At 42.1% G+C, this 22,809-nt stretch overlaps 1 long non-coding RNA gene across 1 annotated transcript in view; it reads right to left on the reverse strand.

The window, feature by feature from the left end:
* Nucleotides 1-8,572, reverse strand: part of LOC117360612 — a 108,564-nt gene extending 99,992 nt beyond the window's left edge. The window contains exon 1 of the long non-coding RNA XR_004539461.1: nucleotides 8,414-8,572. This is a non-coding gene — a long non-coding RNA (uncharacterized LOC117360612). The remainder of the gene's footprint in view (nucleotides 1-8,413) is intronic.
* Between the last annotated feature and the right edge of the window lie 14,237 nt (nucleotides 8,573-22,809).

The raw sequence follows: 22,809 nt of genomic DNA on the forward strand, positions 1-22,809 counted from the left end.
ACAAGACACAAATGATTTCACTTAACAGTAGTCATTTAAATCCAAAAGAAGCTTCTGCGGTTTTTGGTTTTTTTTTTAAATCACTGAATTCAGTTGCTAATTGTCTAAGATGGGTTAAGTTGTTACATATTGATACTAGTCTCAAGTTTATCCCTTTCCCTGTGGGCTCTGTCCCTGTCTCATCTCTGTGGGTTCTGTCATTAAACCTGTCCCCGCTGGCTCTGTCTCCGTTCCTGCCCCATGGTTAACCACAAGTCATTCACTACAGGGGACTTTATCCTGCCCTACAAGTAGCAGCAGCAGGAAAGCTACAGCAAATGGGAAGTCCACCTTTTTCATATAATACAATCCTATTATCCCAGAAGCCATATTTGAAACCTCTCTAGAAAAATTTAAAAGTAAATTAAAAAGCTATCTTTATAAAGATGCATTTGAATCTTAAATCAGATAATCTTTTTTCTTCTTATGATCTTCCTACTTACTCTTAGATTAAGTCTTCTTTTAAATATGTATTTTTAGCCCAAGTTTCACTTAAATATTAATGCTTTTTTTTTTTTTTTTTAATAATCTTCCTGATGTTGCTCTTCCCTAAGATGTTTTTCTTTTGGTTTTTTACTTTAAACAAATGTAATTTTATCTCTGTATTCCTTATGTATTATTAATCGTCTATGGATATGTTTTTATGTCTATTGTTCAAATGATTTTATTTAGCTCCCAATTTTATTTTTGTGATACGCATTGAAAATATTTGATATTGTGTGTAAATCAAAATTTTAATAAACTTGAAACTAGTCAATAGTAGCTCTTTTGTGACTAGTACAGATGAAACTTTAGGCTACATTCCAATCTTCCTTTTGAAATGGGAACCCTAAGTCCTTTCCTAAGATTTTTCTGACAAATTCACCTTGGCAAACCTTTCTAGGGAGATACGTGGATACTTCATGCATCCTCAAACAAGCTCATGTTCCTACAAAAGTATGACTCTATTAGAATCCTGTTGGCCCTTCCTTGCCCCCTGAACAGAGCATTTGGGGCTTTTATTTCAAGGTTGATGTCGTTTTATCCTTCTTCCACTGCTTTAGGGTCTTACCCCCTCTTCTATGAAACCGAGCTGGCGGTTTTTAGCATAGAGAGCTGCGCTGAATGGCCCGCACTGCTCCCGATGCCATTCAGCACGGCTCCCCCGCGCTAGAAACTGCTAGCGCAGTTTCGTAGAAGAGGGGGTTAATCTCAATGCTGATATCGTTTTGACCCTTTCCCAATGCCTTCTTGCCAGTATTGGTACTACTTTACCATTCTTCCAGAAACCAGCACAAGGTGGTTGGTTCAAGGATTGTAGCTACAACATATGAACACATGGTATATAATTTACCAATAACAGTTGTGCTCAGACAGACCAACAGCAGTGGAATGCCAAGGAACATTTCTACTTGATACAAATAATTCAAGGTAGTAGAAGACAGGCATGTCAAGTTTTTAATCAAAATTGGTGTGGTGTGTTCCCTGGTCTCTTTTTCTGTAGATAACAATATATTTTTACAGTTCAGTTGACTTGTCTGCAGTTGGTTTGTATTAGAGAATGACACGGTGACTGTCACTAGCGGCTAACCAAGGATAGCCAAGGGTAACCAGCCAAAACAGGGGAGAGAAAAGAAGTGGTCACCGCGGGTACAGGAAGAAGGCCATTCACCACTCCGTGGATCGGTGAATAGCCTTGTCTCCACAGTGAAGGGAGGGAATGCGCGCGGTCACCGATCATACTCCCTCCCTCCATACAGATAGCTGCCATGATTGCTGCCGCTGCCCAGACATCTCCCTCCATCCCTCCTGATCGCTGCCGCCTGATCGCTGCTGCAGCCGCCTGATCACCACCACCTGAGCCCTATCGCCACCGCCATCTGAACATCTCCCTCCCTGCTCCTTACCTTCGCAGCAGGCAATTTCTCTAAAAGTGATTGCTACTTGCAGCCGGAGTGTTGAAATCACGTGTGGCTGCCGTAAAGGTCATCTCTGACACAACCGGAAGTTGTATCAGAGATGACCTTTCTTGTAGCCACATGAGATTTCAATGCTCCGGCTGCTGGTAGGAATCACTTTTAGAGAAATTGCTGCCGCGACGTAAAGAAGCAGGGAGGGAGAAAGGAAGCAAAGGTGGGGTGGAGAAGAACAGATGCTGAAGGGACCTGGGGAAGGTGGGGTAGAGAGTAACATGCTGAAGGGAACTGGGGAAGGTGGAGTGGAGAGGAATACGCTGAAGGGAACTGGAGAAGGTGGAGTGGGGAAGAACAGACGCAGAAAGGAACTGGGGAAGGTGGGGTGGGGAGGAACAGACACTGAAGGGAACTGGGGAAGGTGGGCTGGAGAGGAACAGATGCTGAAGGGAACTGGGGAAGGTGGGCTAGAGAGGAACAGACACTGAAGGGAACTGGGGAAGATGGGCTAGAGAGGAATAGATACTGAAGGGAACTGGGGAAGATGGGGTGTGGAGGAACAGACGCTGAAGGGAACTGGGGAAGGTGGTGTGGGGAGGAGCAGACACTGAAGGGAAATGGGGAAGAGAGGGATTCCAGATTATGGGGGGAGCGGATGGAAGAAGCTGGGCGGCAGACCAATTGGGATGGGGGTGGAGGGAGAGATGGAAACGAGAGGCACAGTAACAGAACATATGGAAGAGACAGAGAAGGCAGACGTGGATGGAAGAAAATGAATGAGAAGATGAGGAAAGCAGAAACCAGAAAACAAAGATAGAAAAAAAAAATGTATATTTATTTATTTTTTTTTTGCTTTAGGATACAGTAGTATATTAGTTGTATTGATAAAAATTTATAAACAAAGCCCTGCCAGCTGAACATCTCTTTCTCTAGTTCAGCAGCCAGAACTTTGATTTATAAGGAAGGAATAAGCTAAATATTGCAGTACTGGATGCTGCGGGAACGGGGATGGGGCGGGAATAGTGGTTGCAGGGACGGGGTGGGAACAGGGTCAGTGGTCGTGGGGATGGGGCAGTGAAGGGGACAAATTTTTTCCTCATGTCATTCTCTAGTTTGTATCCCTAGCATGAGGTGAAGTTAACTATATAACGTTTATTACTTCTTACATGTATATTTTACAGCATTTGGATAGGATTTATCCAATAATCCTCTCTTGGATAGTATACTTGATACACTCAAATTTGCATCATTTTATGTTGCAAACAAAGCCCTTTCTTTTGGGATTCCTTGTATTTTTTGAATAATTGCTTTCAGTCTAGTGTTGATGGATTTAGAAACAGATTTGCTTGGAACTTTTATTATTCATTTTGTTTCCCATGTTCTCTCACTTGCTTTTTTGTCCAACCGAATCAATACTATTTTTTCCACTTGTACATTTTCTACAGTTAAAATAGACTCCCCCCCCCAAAAAAAAAAATATATATATTACCTCTGTATCTTGAGGAAAGTTTGCCACAGAAAACTAAAGATCTTTATGAAACATTGTATCCCTGTGTAAGAGGCACTGGTCCTCCCTAGATTGAGATAAGGGATACCCCACATATTATATAGAAATAATTTGTAAACTGGTGCATTCAATAAAGGAAAACACACGCAAATTTGTAAACCAGACCATCAAAAATTACATAAAGGGTCCCGATAGATAGGGGAAGCTACTGGTCCAAGGCCTAAATTAGCATAAGACATGTCACAGAAGGCAAACCCATGAAGAAACAGGAGATGCTACCTTCTCAAGGTCGAGAGGCAAGAAAAACAGTGATGACGATCTTAGGTGCTCAATTCCTTTATGGTACCTACAGAATTTGGACTAGACACGTATGTGTTTCAGCCCTACGGCCTGCTTCTGGAGTCTGAATGATATTAATGTGAAAAATATTGGAAATTATCAACTGATAATTACCTTTTCAACCAATGTCCTTGATGAAGAAGAAAGGAACATACGCTCTTACAAATCAAGTTTTAGCGCATTCAGGTTCAATGCACCTCCTGTTCCTTCTATACCTTCATTCTTACAGAATTGATTTTCATATTTGGTTTGTTTTTTATCAGGACATGTATGGACTCCTGTTGCAGGCATTTTAGCTGAAACACGTTGCTTGTTGAGTCCTACGACTTGTCAGATGTTTTTATGACTGATTGAAGATGTTGAAAACCAAAGCTCTTTGTAGACGCATATTTTTTTATGTCTTTTCTACAGTTGTTTGATCACCTTAATACCATCTTTTAAACATGTTATTGAAGAATTGTAAATCTGTTTTCATATGTGTTAATATTTTGAAGAATGATTTGTGTTTTTTTTCTTTATGTATGTTTATTTGGAAACCGCTGTGACTCCAAGCGGTATATTAAGTTTTTAAAATAAATATATAAATAACTCATTAATTTGAATTGTAGTTCTGGTTTCTATTAAAGCAGGGGTCCCCAAAGTCCCGCCTCGAGGGCCGAATCCAGTCGGGTTATTAGGATTTCCCCAATGAATATGCATGAGATCTAAGTGCATGCACTGCTTTCAATGCATATTCATTGGGGAAATCCTGAAAACCCGACTGGATTCAGCCCTCAAGGAGGGACTTTGGGGACCCCTGTATTAAAGTTTGAAGACCTGGCCCTTTCTGCTCTTGTCTATTGGATTTCTTCTGTGCAGAGGTGTCTGTCTCCTTTGTTTTTTGCCTTTACCGGGCCCCATATATGGGCGCATATAATCCCTCCATACTTTTTTCTCCTTGGGTGAAGAAGACATTGGGCATAGGTTAGCATGACCTTTTATACTAATTTGCAAATCTGCAAGGAGCCACCTCCTGCCCTTGGATTATCAGAGGCCCATCCCTATTGCATCATCCTGCTCAGACCTCTATTTAAACTGTACATCATACGAAGAACACCTTTTCTTGCATGAGTTGAAGGCTGTGGCAAAAATCCACTCCAATTTTTGATACAGAGAGCAGAGTAGTGAGAAGAAGAGGGCAAATAGTTCAGAAGAAGGAGCCATTTATGTTCTTCTCTCTCACATTTCATTTTGATTTGTTGCATGTGCTAGGAGTATGGAATGAGGGTCCCAGGTTAGAGGAAGGGCTTTCTGAGCAGCTAGGCCACAGTTATGGAACTTGCTGCCAGTAATCAATTATCAGTGCTATTTGGCATCAATTTAAATTTACACAGATATTTTTAGGTGCTGGGATTCGTGTGTAAAATTTATGCACGGATCATAAAAAGGGGCACAGGCGCAGTTCAGAGGCATTCATAGAATTTCCATGCAGCATTAGAATAAGGGAAATGCTCCTAATTTAGGTGCAAGAATGTACACCAGGTTTCAGTTTGTGGAATTCTTTGCCCCCCCCCCCCCAAATTGGGTGTAGATCCTGGCACTAAGTTCTATTCTATAAACGGTGCCCAACTCTGAGCACCACTTTGAGAATAACATTTAACCCTTATTTTTTTCGGCTTCCAAATTTGGCTACCGTTTGTAGAATTTAGGCTAGATTAGAATGTCAGTTTTACTTGGGTTCAGGCAGAGTTTGCTGTTTTTATTTTTGCTCATGCCTGCTTTCTTTTAGCCTGATAGTCAATTCATTCAAAGCTGTGGTTAGATCTGGTTCAGCGGGTATGAGTAGTTTCATATCATTAGCATAGATGTAGAATTTAACTTTAATCTACTGTTGTCAACAGCACTCTGAGAGTCACCGCAAGTAAAGCCACTAGGTTTTTTTGTGTGGGGTTGAGTTTGAGCTTCTTGGCAGAAACCCATTTCCATATTTCCATCAGAAGGGCTTGATCATGTCAAAAGTGATTCCTTTGTCACCTTCACTGATGTAAAGAGCTGTGTATCATCAGCCTGATATCGTAAATTAAATTTGCTGATGACATTGATGAGCAGCCTGAAGGACATAAAGTACCTGCTCAGTCTGTGCGCACTACTTTGTAAATCCTTAACTATAAGACATGGATATAACTTTCCTCACTTTTTTTGTATCACTATGAACAGAGAGAGGGGAGATATGATACAGACATTTAAATACTTGAAAGGAATTAATATAGAACCAAATCTTTTCCCGAAAAGAAAAAATTAGTAAAACTAGAGGGCATAAATTAAGGTCACAGGGAGGAAGACTTAGGAGCAATGTTAGGAAATTCTTCTTCACGGAGAGGGTGGTAGATGCCTGGAATGACCTCCCAAGGGAAATGGTGGGGAGGAAAACGGTGATGGATAAACATAGAGGATTTCAAATTGGAAAACAAAGGATCTAAATTAAAGAACTAAGGCCGGTATTGGATGGACCTGCATGGTGATTCGGTGTAGGATGGGATGAGGAGGGCATCAATGGGAATTCCATTAACTTGGAACAGGAGGATGTTACTGGCCAGACTTTACGGTAGATATCCTGCAAACAACAGGCTGGTTGGATAGGCTGGAGTGAGCTTGGACGGCAACTTCAGCATTTGGAACCTAGGACAATGCCAGGTGGACTTTAGTCTATGGCCCAGAAATATCAAAGAAGAGACAAGTTAATCTAATCATGTATTTTTTAAAATGGGTATAACTTATGGGCAGACTGGACGGACCGTTTATCTGCCGTCATTTACTATGTTACTGTATCTCCCGTTCTCCATACACAAAAACCTCCAGTATAACAAGCAGCTGGAAAATCTGACAGAAAGAATCAAGCAGACCAGTTTACAAAGATTCAAGGAGCAAAAGCCCGAGAGAAAAAACCCCCACGATCAACATCTCCTTTTCTTTTGTGAGACTGATCAGAAAGCTATCTATGTATCAAATGAGAACTCTTTGGATCACAGATCTCACGCTGTGATTCTCATAGGAGAGGTTGTGCTGGAACAAAGAAACAAGGGATATTGGAATAGAAGAGAACAGAAGAGAAGAGCTGCAAAGCATACAACAAGAGGCGAAGGCAGTAGGAAGAGAGCAAAATATATGGTCATGCTGATAATAATAAAGAAAGGCAAAGGGAAGGGTCAGACAGGAGGGGAAAATATAGAAAATGTGAACGCCGATCCAGATGAAAATAAATGAGTTGCCAAGAGTTCCATTTTTCCAGTGTGATATGGACCTGAAAACAATTGTAATGTCCTAACCATAAGGCTATTTTTATCTTTAACTCCTCCCTCCCTCGTTGGGGAGTTAATTTAATATTGTTCAGTTTATGCCTAGTGCTAGGAATAGCAGAGTGAAGGATGAAAAGTCTCAGGTGTGCGGCAGATGGGGCTAGTTCTTCTTGATGTTGAGGATGAAGCAAAGTATTAGAGAGAAATGTTGATTGTTTTTATTATGTATGGAATAATTAATACATACAGAGGGTGCATAGGAAGAGGTATGGCTAGTAGGAAAAAGGAGGTGTTGATGTCCCTGTATAAGATTCTGGAGAGATCTCATTTAGAATATTCTTCAATTCTGGAAACTGCACCTTCAAAAAGATATAGACAGGATGGAGTCAGTCCAGAGGAAGGCTACTAAAATGGCACGTGGTCTTCGTCGTAAGGTATATGGGGATAGACTTAAAAATCTCAATATGTATACTTTGGAGGAAAGGCGGGAGAGGAGAGATATGATAGAGACATTTAAATACCTACATTGCGTAAATGCGAGCCTCTTTTATTTGAAAGTAAGCTTTGAAATGAGAGGGCATAAGATGAAGTTAAGAGCTGATAGGCTCAGGAGTAATCTAAGGAAATACTTTTTTACAGAAAGGGTGGTAGATGCGTGGAACAATCTCCCAAAAGAGGTGGTGGAGACAAAGACTGTGTCTGAATTCAAGAAAGCATGGGATAAGCCCTGTCACCTGCCCGGCCTAAGCTCTGGTAGCTGTGGCACCTTATCGAGTGGCCTTAATGAATACGGCGTGCTCTCCAAGTTGGAAGGTGTCCTTGGTGAAACAGTGCATATGGGTGCTTTCGTAAGTTGCTTGCCTTTAGGTAATCAACCACCAGGTTAACACTTATTCAAAAGGAAAAACCATTTTTATTTCCTCATTAAAAAAATAAAAAGAATAAACAAACCATCAGACAACCGCCTATAGCTCCTTAAACACCAGGTCTGTTCATTAAGCTCTATTTCATAGGACAGCAAATGAGAGCTTCTAAGAATATTAGCAGGTTCTAGCTCCATAGAGCTGACTGAGAGAAAATTGCTGAATCTGCTTTATCAGTTTTGCTTCACAAAAGTATCCCACAAAAAGATCTTCAGCACACTCCCAAGCAATTTCAAAATCCTCAGGACTGACCTGTGCTAACAGGTCTGGCCTAAAAAACAAACAAACAAAGGCCAAAGAGGAAAAACTAAAAGGAAAAACAAACTTTCACACAGCACACAGTTCAAGGAGCCTTCTTATATGTTCCCTAGCAGGTTTCCAAAGATATTTTCTTTCAAGCCTGGCTTGTCTTTAAGAAAACAAAATGGTTACATTTACCTCCATAGCTTTTAGTAGCTCCGGATCAGCTGAAGAAACTTCCATGGCTTCTTGTGCCTCACAAGGCTCTGTCAGGCTTGGATCCTCGGTCCTTTGCTATTCCATAGCCCCTTTCTCCTGCAGCTGCTTGGCCTGGAGAGTCTTCCATAGAAGCTCCTCTTGCACTGCCCTCTCTAGCTTGTGTGTACTAGGTCTAAGTCTCTTAGTGCCACACCCAAACCTGCCTGAGAGAGGAGCAGGCTTCAGCGCTCTCTGGCTCCCTCTGTGGCCACTCAAGAAATTTTCCTTTCCTTTAACTATAGGGATATGCCTGGATTCCTGCTTCGGATAGACAGCTCTGGCATCACTGATCCCAATCCTTTTGTGCGCGTGACCATTTCTACTTGAGGGAAGCACTGCTGCTCTGTCTGAGTGTGACAGGGCTGACCCCAGGTTCGGAAATGTCACAGCATGTGAGAACTCATAGAGAGAGGAAAAGGTAATGCTTACTGCGGATGCGCAGACTGAATGGGCCATTTGGCCTTTATCTGCCATCATATTTCTATGTTTAACTCTTGACACCCTTCTCCCCTACTTGGGTGCCTCTTAAATGGTAATTTTATAAAGAGGCTCACACAGTAGGTTTAGGCACTAAGAATAGGCTGATTTTACGTGTGTGTGCAGAATTGATGGCCCACACTTTGCTGTTGGGTGTGCACATAGGCCCGGATTCTCATTGGGACACCAAAAGTTAGGTGGCTAAGGGCTTCCTACTGCTGCCTAACTTGTTTTAATTAGCGCTAAACAATGCGATAATTGACTGCATCATTTAAAACTAATTACATAAAAAAAAAAAAAGACGCCGCTACGCAGCCTCCAAGACCAGCTCCTACGGTCCTGGCACCTAGCATCACATAGTAACGCCGAAGCCTGGAAGTGGGCGTGGTTAGGGGCAGTGCCAGACTTTGGCGTCACTAAGGCTGTGATTCTGACGGGACCCTAGACACTGGAAATGTAGGCCTGTGAAACCCTGGCCTACATTTCCAGGGCCTAGGGTCCTGTCAAGCTGCAGTACTGGAAGTGGCACTGCTTACAGAATCAACCCCGTAGTCATGTTTTGGTTGGAGCACACAATTAAGGGCACAGATCATAAGATCTTGTACTTTATGCAAATTCTTTAGAAAAACCAATAGGCGGAAATATTTTTTTCACTCAGAATAGTTAAGCTCTGGAACGCATTGCCAGAGGTTGTGGTAAAAGCGGATAGCGTAGCTGGTGTTAAGAAAGGTTTGGACAAGTTCCTGGAGGAAAAGTCCTAGTCTTGAGAAAGGGGTCACCAAATGAGAAAGGGGCTGCGGACCTTCTCATAAACTGACCTCGCAACAACCCAATTGCTGTATATAATATAGGTTTATTAGCAATAGATAAAAGTCAGCTTTCATAAAACAGCAAAGTACAGCACATTGAGCCAATGGATAAAATACAAAGTGGCCTGCTCTGATTTGTATCCATCCTAAAGTCTAAGGCAGCCGGTATGCTACTTATATACTTTAGTTCAGTAACCTAAAGTAACACATAGTTACAGATTACATACTCACATTCTATTGGGTTGACATATCTGTCATATCTATTGATTATATAGTCTGCATACATATCTCGGAGCCATATTGAAGCATGAAGTCACCCATTGTCAAATCTGACTTCTCTATTTCCCTGACAATGCATTCCTAATACTAAGTTCAATAATTTCTGAGAATAGGCCCCCTCCCCTCCTGAGCTTCATTGTCCTTCATTAGTAGTTTAGATAACTTTTGATAGGACATCTTATCCTGTAGTAATTGTGCCTTGGCTTATCTTCTTGTTCTTGTTTTGGGTTCGTTGTCTTCTGGAAAGTCCTAAAATATCCAAAGCTGCTACTGTCAGCAGATAACCAATGTTGTAATAGTCAGCAGATATTGCCAGTTACTAGAACAAAGTTGAACATTTTACATAGGCTTCTTGTTTCATGCTGACAGGGAGAAATATGATTTTTTGCATTGTTCATAAAGCTTAGGCAGGTTCAATTCAACTACACAGTAAATGGTCTTCTCCAGGGTCTCAAGGGGGCCTTCACCTTCATTCTCATGAAGGTCTTACTCCTGATTCTTCCTCATTCTGTTATTAAGACATGGGGGGAAGCCTCTGCTTGCCCTGGATCGGTAGCATGGAATGTTGCTACTCTTTGGGGTTCTGGAATCTTGCTTACTCTGAGATAATGGAATGTTGCTACTCTTTCGGTTTTGACCAGGTACTAGGGACCTGGATTGGCCACCGTGAGGACAGGCTATTGGGTTTGATGGACCATTGGTCTGACCCAGTAAGGCTATTCTCATGTTCTTATGTTTTTAAATCTAGGTGCAGGTATTCACACTAGCTCCAGGGTGAAATGTAGGTGTGTTTTATGGTACATATGCTAGGATTTTTAATAGAGAAATACATTTTTTAAAAAATAAATAAAGTGCCTAGGAGAATGCATACTTTCCAGCTTAAAGTAGGCATCTCCTTATTGATTTATTTACCACATTCCATGGTTCTTTTGTAGTTTATGCTGTGCAGGGTCGACGAGACTAAAAAAACTTTGCTTAGTTTAAGACTGTGAGATGCCTGGATCAGTGCAAGTCAGAGAGAAAGTATTGGAGGTTCATACATAAGGACATGTAAGCCTTCCCTAACTTCTGCAGGACAATTTTTGCTTGTGACCCAGCAGCTCTCTCCTGCTTCTTTTCTTTCCAGCTGATATAGAACTAGGCTAGGATCATTCAACTATCTGGATATTTTTTTCTTCCTTATTAATTATTTTCTACACCATCTATATAATTCTAGATGGATTACATATGCACATTCATAATTCATTACAAACATTACACACAGGCAGCTTGTCTACTGTCTCTTAAATTTCCTCTTCTCTCTCTCTCCCAATATACTAAATGGCCCAATATGCTGAATGGCTGTGCTGCTCCCGACGCTCATAGAGTTCTTATGAGTGTTGGGAGCCGCGCGGGTCATTCAGTGCAGCTCCCTGTGCTAAAACCGCTAGTGCAGTTTAGTAGAAGAGGCCCTGAGTTCCTTTGGAACCTTACCTTCATGGGCCCTGACTCTGACTATTTAAGTATGATTCCCATAGAATGATCACAAACCCCTACCCCCACTTGGGATTGTGAATGCTTTTTTTTGTAGAACCTCCAGCCAATCTGGGGAAGAAAAATCCCAGGCTAGGAATTAAATTGGAGGTTTTCTTTATAGTAGCTACTTGCAGTCTGAGCCATTCAACAGGTAGTTGCATCTCCCACAGTACGAAGTGATGTGCAAAAGTTGTTTCCCCTACTGATTTCCTTGATTATCGCATATGTTATACTGAATGACAAAGAGAATCTGAGTAAACACATAACACAGTTTTAAAATGAAAACTAAAGGCCCCTTTTATCAAACTGCGTTGGAGATTTATAGCGTGTGCCAGCGCGGTAGAATTCCTATGAGCGTCGGATCATTTACCTCTCTGGCCCACACTAAAAACCTCTAGCACAGCTTGATAAAAGGGGGAGTAAATTTATTTAAGGCACAAATTTATCCATCACTCATATGTTTATGTTTATTTAAGATTTGATATACCGCTCCTGCATTTTACTGACCTAAGCGGTTTACAATGTATCAAACTAAAATGAAATTAGGTACTTGAGAAAAACTACCCTATCTGTCCTGAAGGCTCACAATCTAGCTAAAGTACCTGATAAACTAAAAATTAGTAATAACAACATATAATACATTCCTAGATAAAAAAATCAAAGAAATAGAAATAATGAAAGAAGATAAAAAATTAAAAATAAAATAAAACAAATTGAAGAGATAGAAAAGTCTCTGAAAACGGCCTGATAGCAAACAGTCATATTTTAGTGCAGGTCTTAATACAACTCCTGGCACAGCCCACTTCACAGATCTGTCACTGGCAGAGCTTGAGAGCATCAAAGAAATTAACATTTCTAAAACATATCCACTAAAACTGTTATATGAAAGAAATAAATCCACATATACAAGTAACTGCCTCCTAAATGGAAGCTCTGCTGCAAAGTGGTCATGAAATGAAAAAGGGTAGCCAAGAATATGGTTCAACACCAGTTAAAGCAGTGGTCTCAAACTCAAACCCTTTGCAGGGTCACATTTTGGATTTGTAGGTACTTGGAGGGCCGCAGAAAAACTAGTTAATGTCTTATTAAAGAAATGACAATTTTGCATGAGGTAAAACTCTTTATAGTTTACTAGTCTTTAAGCCCGTTACATTAACAGGTGCTAGAATAGATGTGTGTGTCTGTCTTTCTTTCTTTCTCTCTCTCTCCTTGGCCGCTGTCTGTCTGTCTTTTTTTCTGTGTGTCTCTCTCTGTTTTTTCTTTCTCTCCCTGGCCCCCTGTCCTTCTGTGTGTGTCTTGCACTCCCACCTACCTGTCTTTCAGTGTGTGTGTCTCTATTTCTGTCAGTCTGTCAATGTCCCTGCCTACTTTCCCAGCTACCTTTTTAAAAAATTTTTTAATCATGCGTTGTGTTGGAAAGGGCAACTGGCAAACAGGAAAGTAAACCACCTCGTAGCTCCCAACGTGTGTACGTGCCGAACGCGCATGTGCCGCACTCTCCAACATTTCTCTGCCGGCCACGGAGCTACGAACGCATGGAGCCACGAAAATTGAAGTGTGCATGCGCGCTAAGGGTATTATTATATGGGATAAATCTTTCCTTTTGGCTAAGTCTTTATAATAATATTATAATGTATAGCTAAAGAGACATATGATCAAGAAACTGTTTTATTTTACTTTTGTGATTATCATTAACATACCGAGGGCCTCAAAATAGCACCTGGTGGGCTGCATGTGGCCCCCCTGCTGTGAGTTTGAGACCACTGAGTTAGTTGTAGTTTAGGAATTGGGGAGAATGGAGGACCTTTGAAGAAACCAGATCACTTGTTCTACGTAGCCACACATGCTGAGCACTTGTTAAACACTGGAAGTCCCACCTGTCTCTGTCGTTGGATATGCGGTGAGGTTTGGTGGCATAGCGAGAGTGAGAGTCGCCTGGGGCGGTGGCGCCCCTCCCCTGCCCTCATCTCTGCCCCCCCTTCCCCCGTACCTCTAGCTGTTAACCGCGTGAGCAACAACTTCAATGTGTTCCTCGCAACCGCATTGGCTCTCCCTCTGCGAATTGAGTACTATAGTTCCAAAGAGAACAATATCGTAAGACATAGGGATAGAGGTACCCAATATCACTCGAGGAGTTAATAGTTCATAACAGCCCTGCTGGAGGTCCAACCAAGCCCGGTTTCTGGGACTTGAAGTGTCGCTTCCTCAGGGATCCGAAGCAGACCCGACAAAAATCAATATAAATGAGAACAAATCAAAATATTCAAGTGATTTACAGCTTTCTCTGACTGACATTCAAGTTAAGTTTGGAGCTTTTTGCTTCTGGGGTACGGCTGGGGGGGTTTTCATAGCAGGTTGTCTGCATGTGTTTTGCACTAGTAATCAAACAGCACTGAAATTTATAAAACTTATATTATTTGTTTGTGTTTTTCACTCTTTTCATTTGCACACACAGTGAGCCCCGTGATGATGTGCCTGTTTTTTTGTGTCTTTTGAAGTATTTGCGGCAGTACATTTTGGAGATTTATACAGTGTTGTTAGATTCCAAGGATCAATCACGTCAAAGAACGATGCTTGTCTGCACACAGACACTCATAACATCGACAGACTCTTGCATATGTAATCTATTCTAGTGTTTACTTTTGAAAGGAATTTTTAAAAATAAAGTAAAATTCTAGAATCTCTCGTGGCACATGTGGGATCTCTTTGGGGCACACCACTGTGGCACACAGTCCGTAAGTGATATTCACAAAGGAAGAGGCACCATGTTAGCACAATCCCAATTTTGGACATGCAGGGCAGATGTGCATGCAAGATAGTTAATGAGCCATTAGAAATCAATTATTCACATTAATTGGCACTAATCTGGACTTACACATGCATTTGGGCGACCTATATGGAACCAAGGAATAGTGCTGCCATGATATCACTTCCTTTGTGAATATGACCAACAGTATCAAAACCACAAAGTGTATGCTATTTTATAAGGCTGCATAACCCCAAAAGTGTCTTATCTACCACCCAAAAGGGGTGTGCCAAGGGAGGGGCATGAATGGGTCAGAGGGCATGCCAAAAAATGAGGCATTCCCAAAATTATGGGGTTGCATGCCCAACTTGTGTGCCAGGATGTACACAAGGTTTTAGCTGGGAACCAAGTCGTTAAGCATTATTAGAGCTACAGCCTTGGCTCACTGAGGTTGGGGGGTTCGAATCCCGCACTGCTCCTTGTGACCCTGGGCAAGTCACTTAATCCCCCAGTGCCCCAGGTAAATTAGATAGAGTGGGAGCCCCGCTGGGACAGTTAGGGAAAAATGCTTGAGTACCTGAATAATTTGTATTCCACATAGAATTGTAGGATATGCGGAATATAACAAACTAGTGTTTAAGCCCGTTACATTAACGGGTGCTAGAATATATGCCTGTCTGTCTTTCTTTATTTATGTCTCTCTCCCTGTTCCTGTCTCTTTCTTCCTTCCTTTCTGTCTCTCTCCCTCCTGCTATTTTTCTCTCTCTCTCCCTGGCACCCTTTGTCTGTCTGTCTGTCTTTATTTCTGTCTGTCTCTCCCTGGCCTCCTTTGTCTGTCTGTATTTCTTTCTGTCTCTCCTCCCCCCCCCCCCCACTTTCCTTTGCAGAAGCAGCAGCATATTTCCCTTCCCCTCCAGGTCCCTGTGAAGCAATTCCCTTCTTTTACGTGAGCTGTCCTGCTCCGTTCGGCCCCTCCCTTCTCTTAATGCGATTTGGCCTGCTCCGTTCGGCCCCTACCCCTTCCCTTCCCGCGGGCTGGCCTGCTGCGGCCGAAGGTTAGTTTTAAAAGTGCCGGTGGTGGCTCCTCTTAAGCTGCTGATCCTCCTGAAGAGCAGCCTGCGATGGTGGCCGGCTTTAGCGAACCTCGCAGGCCACTCTCCAGCCTCGGTAGCATGTTCCCTCTGACGCACGGGATCGCGTCAGAGGGAACGTGCTACCGAGTTGGAGAGCAGCCTGCGAGGTTCGCTAAAGCCGGCCACCATTGCAGGCTGCTCTTTAGAGGAGGATCAGCAGCAGCGGCGGCGGCGGCAAATGAGGGCCGAGGTGTGTTCCCTGCCGAGGACGCGGGCAGGAAGAGAGCTTGCCTGGCTTCCAGGGTGAGTGAGGGCGGGAGGAGAGGAGTGGCCAGAGTGATCATTGGCCGGGTTCTAAAATGGAACACGGCCATGGATCACACACCACGGCGGCAGTAATCACGCTTTTTTTTAAAGCGCATGCGCCGCTAACCTTTTATTATATAGGATAAATGAATAAACAAAATAATTAAATAAGGCACTTAGCATGGAGTACCCTTTGTAGAATACGAGTTTAATTCAGATCTTTCTGATACCTCTCTTTGGCCATCATTTGCTGAATCCAGCCCTATGAGCCATTTTTGGTTTGGTTTATTTATTTATATCCCGCTCTTACCCAGGGCGGGTTACAAACTTACAAGCAAAAATACATACAAGATCGACAATAAATGCACCCACAAAACAGAGCAAGAATACAAACAATAAAATACAGTATATAGGCGACCAGCACCTTGCTGTCATCATCTCTTCCTCATTAACCGCAAGTCTCATACCCTGTATTTCATCTGGCAAAAAAAGATGCTGTTTAAGGAGTCTTTTAAAATTCTCTATGTTCTGTTGCCGACGAATGTACTCAGGGAGACTGTTCCATTCTCTAGACTCTATACAATGGAATATACTATCCCTCGACATTGTTAGCCCCAGCTAACAATTTGTACCTTGACACCATTGATCCTACAAAGATGAGCAGCCTGATGTGGTTTTCTTTTTTTTTCATTCCCTTGTAATGGAAAACAGATTGTTTATTTTATTTTCTTCTGCAAATGGAAAAGAGAAAACTCCACCTGGGGCCTCCATAAGTTAGACAATGCCATCATTCTGTGAAAGGATCAATTATCCCAGTCCTGTAGCCTTTCATAACTGTGTCTCTAGCGGTAATAAAGGTCATAGCAGACATGACAGAAAAGCGCATTTAAGAGGCTTGAAATCAGAACATGCCACTTTTCAGCCCTGATTAAAGTATATGATGTAGAAGCATTTCAAAGTGGTGCTATACTAGCCTAGCTTGATAGATCTGAAAATAACATGTCGAAAACTAAACTACCAGAGAGGAACTGACACTGCAAGATGTTCTGATGCACTGAGGCTGCAAAATAAAAATGGAGATCTTAGGAAGAAGGACTGCAGATACAAGACTTTTTTTGGATAAGACTCTCGCATTCCAAGCAGGTAAACAGCAATTTTGGCTGTGTAAATACATTGGTGAAGCTATGTTGTCTTATGGTGCATTTCGTAAAGAAATTAAGTCAGCGCTGTTTGACAAATTTATTTCTTTGAGCACATCTAAGTAACTGTTGTATTTTTTTACTATTTGTATTTTGCTGAATGTCCAGCCTTCTTCTGTGGAAACCGCCTAGAAATCGTTTGGTTATGGCGGTATAGAAGAAGTTATGTTATGTTATGCATACTACACCATTGTATAACCATAGTCTAACTGCGGACATAAGAACATAAGACCCCAAGAATAGCATTACTGGGTCAGACCAATGGTCCATCAAGCCCAGTAGCCCGTTCTCATGGTGGCCAATCCAGGTCCCTAGTACCTGGCCAAAACCCAAAGAGTAGCAACATTCCATTATCTCAGAGTAAGCAAGATTCCGGAACACCAACTAGTAGCAACATTCCATGCAGAATCCCCAAAGAGTAGTAACATTCCATGCTACAGATTCAGTGCAAGCAGTGGCTTCCCCCCTATTTTTCTCCATAACAGACTATGGACTTTTCCTCCAGCAAATTGTTCAAATCTTTCTTAAAACCAGTTACGCTATCCGCTCTTACCTCAACCTCTGGCAACGCGGTTCCAGAGCTTAACTATTTTCTGAGTGAAAAAATATTTCCCCCTATTGGTTTTAAAAGTATTTCCCTGTGACTTCATCGAGTGTCTCCTGGTCTTTCTAATTTTTGACCTCGTGAAAAACTGATCCACTTGTACCCGTTCTACTCCACTCAGGAATTTGTAGAAGAAGACAGCTGAAAAGGAACAGTGTAAGGAAGAATGAAAAGAAACGAAGCAAGTTGTAAAGTGTATGCTAAAAGCATTGCACAAAAGTACGTGCCTCTTTTTTCAGTCTGGGTAAAATTTTGTGCCAGCAAGTGGGTGCATATGTGTGTGAGTATAGGGGAATGAATGGGTAGGATATGTGTGAGCAGATGAGAGGAGCATAAGTAAATGAGTGGGGTGTTTGTGAGTTAATCAAATATGTGAGTTTACGAAGTGTGTGCACAAGTGGGTAAACTGGTTGAGGGAGCACAGTGTGATTCAGAACATAAGAAGCGCCATCTCCGGATCAGACCTTCGGTCCATCAAGTCCGGCGATCCGCACACGCAGAGGCCCTGCTAGGTATACACCTGGCTTATTTTATAGCCAGCAATTTTTCTGGAATACAATCGTAGTAATCAATATGTGTAAATTTTATACGTATTGTTAGATATAGTTATTAGCAGAGGTTCGTTACTTAGAACAAAAAGGAAAATCATAACAATAATAATAAAAATGACACGGAGAAAAATAAACCTCAATTGTGAGAGGTTGGGACTACACAAGTACCCAGCCCTCAACACATCATCACAGGTTTATAAAAAAACTCCGTCTACACTTATATAGATGAAATTTTCATTCATTCAAAATCACTTTTTTTCAAACATTTTTTATAAATATGTGAATAGAACAACTGTAGATGTATCAATATTTCATGATATGAACCTCAAGCTTAACTAAATTAGTGATGAAGGCTACAGCTCGATTTCATTTGTGCAAGAATTATCAGAGGCATAGAATGCAAAAAGACCACAATTAAGGGAGAAAACCACTCATCTGAAGAGGTGAAAAATTCCAGAGAGACTTTCAGCTCCTAATCCCGACAGAAAAGACTTTCTGTTTCGCCTAAGTTGGCTACTTCAGGGGATATCTGCCATCTTCAGGTGTCTCCTTATTTCTTGCAATCCATTAAACAAACCGCTGGCTCTTCACAAAATGGAGTGAGGACTGAGAGACGCGCCCGGTTCGAATAAACCACGAACCGGGCGTCATGACGTCATCACTAGCCAACCATATCTCTATATGCCTCTCTCAAGGAGATATGCATCTAGTTTGCTTTTGAAGCCTAGGACTGTCGATTCCGCAATAATCTCCCCTGGGAGAGTATTCCAGATGTCAACCACTCTCTGTGTGAAGCAGAACTTCCTGACATTAGTCCTGAACTTGCCCCCCCCTTAGCTTCATTTCATGTCCTCTTGTCCGTGTCAAATTGGACAATGTAAATAATCTTCTCTGCTCTATTTTGTCGATTCCTTTCAGTATTTTGAAGGTCTCGATCATATCCCCACGCAGTCTCCTTTTCTCAAGGGAGAACAATCCCAGTGTTTTAAGTCGATCCTCATATACCAGTTTCTCCATACCCTTCACTAGTTTGGTTGCTCGTCTCTGCACCCTCTCCAGCAGTTTTATATCCTTCTTTAGGTAGGGAGACCAATGTTGGATGCAGTATTCCAAGTGGGGTCTGACCATTGCCCTATAAAGCGGCATTATAACTTTCTCCGATCTACTCGAGATTCCTTTCTTTATCATGCCCAACATTCTATTTGCCTTCTTTGCCGCTGCCGCGCATTGTGCTGACGGCTTCAGGGTCCTATCTATCAGTACACCCAGATCCCTTTCTTGTACACTTTTTCCCAGACTTGCACCTGACATTCTGTACTCATATTCCTTATTCTTACTGCCTAAATGCATTACCTTGCATTTCTCCACGTTGAACTTCATCTGCCATTTCTCCGCCCATTTTTCTAACCGACACAAATCGCTCTGGAGTTCCTCACTATCCTCCTGCGATCTGATTGCCCGGCAGAGTTTTGTGTCATCTGCAAACTTGATGATCTCACTGGATGTTCCGTTTTCCAAGTCATTGATATAAATATTAAAAAGGATCGGCCCAAGTACCGAGCCCTGGGGTACACCACTAGTTACTTTCAGTGTGTGTGTGTGTGGTAATACTGGTTAAGGGAATATACAGGGTATGTGAGTGGCTATGGGGACAAACAGAATATGTGAATGTGAATGTATCAGGAGTAAGTAAACGTGGGCGACAAAGTGGCAGATGACCTTTAACATAAACAAATGCAAGGTGATGCATCTAGGAAAGAAAAACAAGGAACATGAGTACAAGATGTTGGGGGTGACATTAGCAAAATGCGAACAAGAAAGGGATTTAGGGGTACTGATTGACAATACCCTAAAGCCATCGGTACAATGTGTGGCGGCGGCGAAGAAAGCAAACAGGATGTTAGGCATAATTAAGAAGGGGATCACGAGTAGATTGGAAGATGTCATAATGCCACTTTATAGAACAATGGTCAGACCGCACTTGGAATATTGTGTCCAACACTGGTCTCCATACCTCAAGAGGGATATAATTCTGTTGGAGAAAGTGCAGAGGCGAGCCACGAAACTTGTCAAAGGAATGGAGCATTTGAGCTACAAAGAACAACTCAGGAAACTGGGACTGTTTACCCTCGAGAAGAGAAGACTGAGAGGGGATTTGATAGAGACTTTTAAAACATTAAAAGGATTTGATAAGATAGACCAAGCAGCAGAAATGCTAACATTTTCAGTTGTGACACGGACAAGAGGTCATAGCCTGAAACTGAGTGGCAGCAGGTTTAGGACAAATGTCAGGAAGTTCTGTTTCACTCAGCGAGTGGTGGGTGCTTGGAATGCACTCCCGGAGGAGGTTGTGGCGGAGACTACGGTACTGGGATTCAAGCGCAAGTTGGATGCACACCTTCTTGCATATCATATTGAGGGATACGGTAAAGTCGGGTCTCCAAAAAGGAGTACCTAATTGGGCCGCCGCGTGTGCGGAGCACCGGACTAGATGGACCTTGGTCTGATCCGGTGAGGGCGTTTCTTATGTTATGTTCTTAAATGAGTTGTCTTTAAGTCTCACAAATTGCCGTGGGAACTCACAGCAGCCATTTTTTCAGTAAGGCAGTATGGGCAGAAACTATGAGGATCGCTCCTGCTGTGACTCATCCTGCCGAACCACCAGTGATTAAGGTAGGCCCATGGGGAGGTCTAGGCTGCTTCTCTAAGGGAGGGAGGGAGGGAGGGAGAGAGAGAGGGGGTGCATAGGTGCATAGTGATTCTACAGTAGGGAGGGGGCTTCCCACTGATTCTACAGGAGGGAGGGAAGGAGAACATAAGAATAGCCTTACTGGGTCAAATCAATGGTCCATCAAGTCCAGTAGCCCGTTCTCACAGAGGCCAATCCTGGCCAAAACCTAAGGTGGTTTAAAAAAAAAAAAATCTTTATTCATTTTTCAGTCTACAAACAGTGCATAAAGGAATACATACAAGTAGTTTGAAAAACAGCACTTACATCTATCAATAAATACATGAGAAACCATTTTCACCCTCTCCCACCCACCCTGATTCTAATGTATTCAATAATACCTTATACCAGTACACATATGTAGTTAATAAACAAATCCTAATATAATATCCCTCTCCCTCCCACCCACCCCTCTTCCCTGGATGTGCAAATCAAACCAGAAATAGGGAAATAAACCATTTAATTAGAATTGTTAAAATTGGTCAATGGACCCCACGTCAATTTAAACAACTTGTTATTACCCGTTTATTTAGAATTCATTTTCTCGTACTTATAACAACCCAAGGTGTAGAAATATTCCATGCTACCAATACAGGGAAAGCAGTGGCTTCCCCCTTGTCTTTCTCAATAACAGACTATGGACTTTTCCTCCAGGAACTTGTGCAAACCTTTCTTAAAACCAGCTACACTATCTGCTCTTACCACATCCTCTGGCAATGTGTTCCATAGCTTAGCTATTCTCTGAGTGAAAAAAATTCCTCCTATTGGTTTTAAAAGTATTTCCGTATAACTTTATTGAGTGTCCCTTACTCTTTGTAATTTTTGATGGAGCGAAAAATCAATCCACTTGTACCCATTCTACTCCACTCAGAATTTTGTAGACTTCAGTCATATCTCCCTTCAGCCGTCTCTTTTCCAAGCTGAAGAGCCCTAACCATTTTAGTCTTTCCTCATACGAGAGGAGTTCCATCCCCTTTACCATCATGGTTGCTCTTCTTTGATCCTTTTCTAGCACCACTATATCTATCTTGCGATAAGGAGACCAGAATTGAACACGATACTCCAAATAAGGTTGCGCCATGGAGCGATACAGGGGCATTATGACATTCTTAAGTCTTGTTAATCATCCCTTTTTTAATAATTCCCAGCATCCTGTTTGCTTTTTTGGCTACCGCCACACATTCGGCAGAAGGTTTCATCGTATTGTCTACAATGATACCCAGATCCTTTTCTTGGGCGCTAACCCCCAAGGTGGACCCAAGCATCCAGTAATCGTGATTCAGTTTATTTTTCCCAATGTGCATCAGTTTGCATTTGTCCACATTAAATTTCATCTGCCACTTGGATGCCCAGTCTTCCAATTTCCTAAGGTCTGCCTGCAATTTTTCACAATCCGCATGCGATTTAACAACTTTGAACAGTTTAGTGTCATCTGCAAATTTAATCACCTTACTCGTCGTTCCAATTTCCAGATCATTTAAATAGCACCGGTCCCAGTACAGACCCCTGCGACACTCCCCTGTTTACTCTCCTCCATCGAGAAAAATGACCATTTAACTCTACCCTCTGTTTTCTATCCGATAACCAATTCCTAATCCACAACTGAAGGGAGCGTGTATTGATTCGATAGCAGGGAGGATGAGATTGAAGGGGTGTGTGGTGATTCTACAGCCAGCTGATAGCTGGGACAGGACCTGACACCTTACTTTGGGGGAGGGAAGGATCACTCCTGCCCTGGTTTGGCTCACCACACCACTGGACCACCAAGGGGGCAGGGGGGGGGGGAAATGTTATTTCGTTTTATATTTGGATCAGTATATACACAATAGATGGTCTCTGCTATTTATAACAGTGTCTTTCTCACAACTCTCTTTCCCTCCTTTGGATATCTCAAAAATCTGTTTGGTGCTTGCCTACCCTAGCAAAGAATAAAAATTAAGGGGAATCCATCTTAAGAAATAACTTTGTGATTAGCTTGGAACGTCTTTTCAGGTTACAGTATCTAGCCAAATTCAGGGTTGTTTGGAAAAAGAATGCATTTTAGGAATT

Source organism: Geotrypetes seraphini, chromosome 5, assembly GCF_902459505.1.
Source record: "Geotrypetes seraphini chromosome 5, aGeoSer1.1, whole genome shotgun sequence".
In the NCBI taxonomy this organism is placed as follows: domain Eukaryota; kingdom Metazoa; phylum Chordata; class Amphibia; order Gymnophiona; family Dermophiidae; genus Geotrypetes; species Geotrypetes seraphini.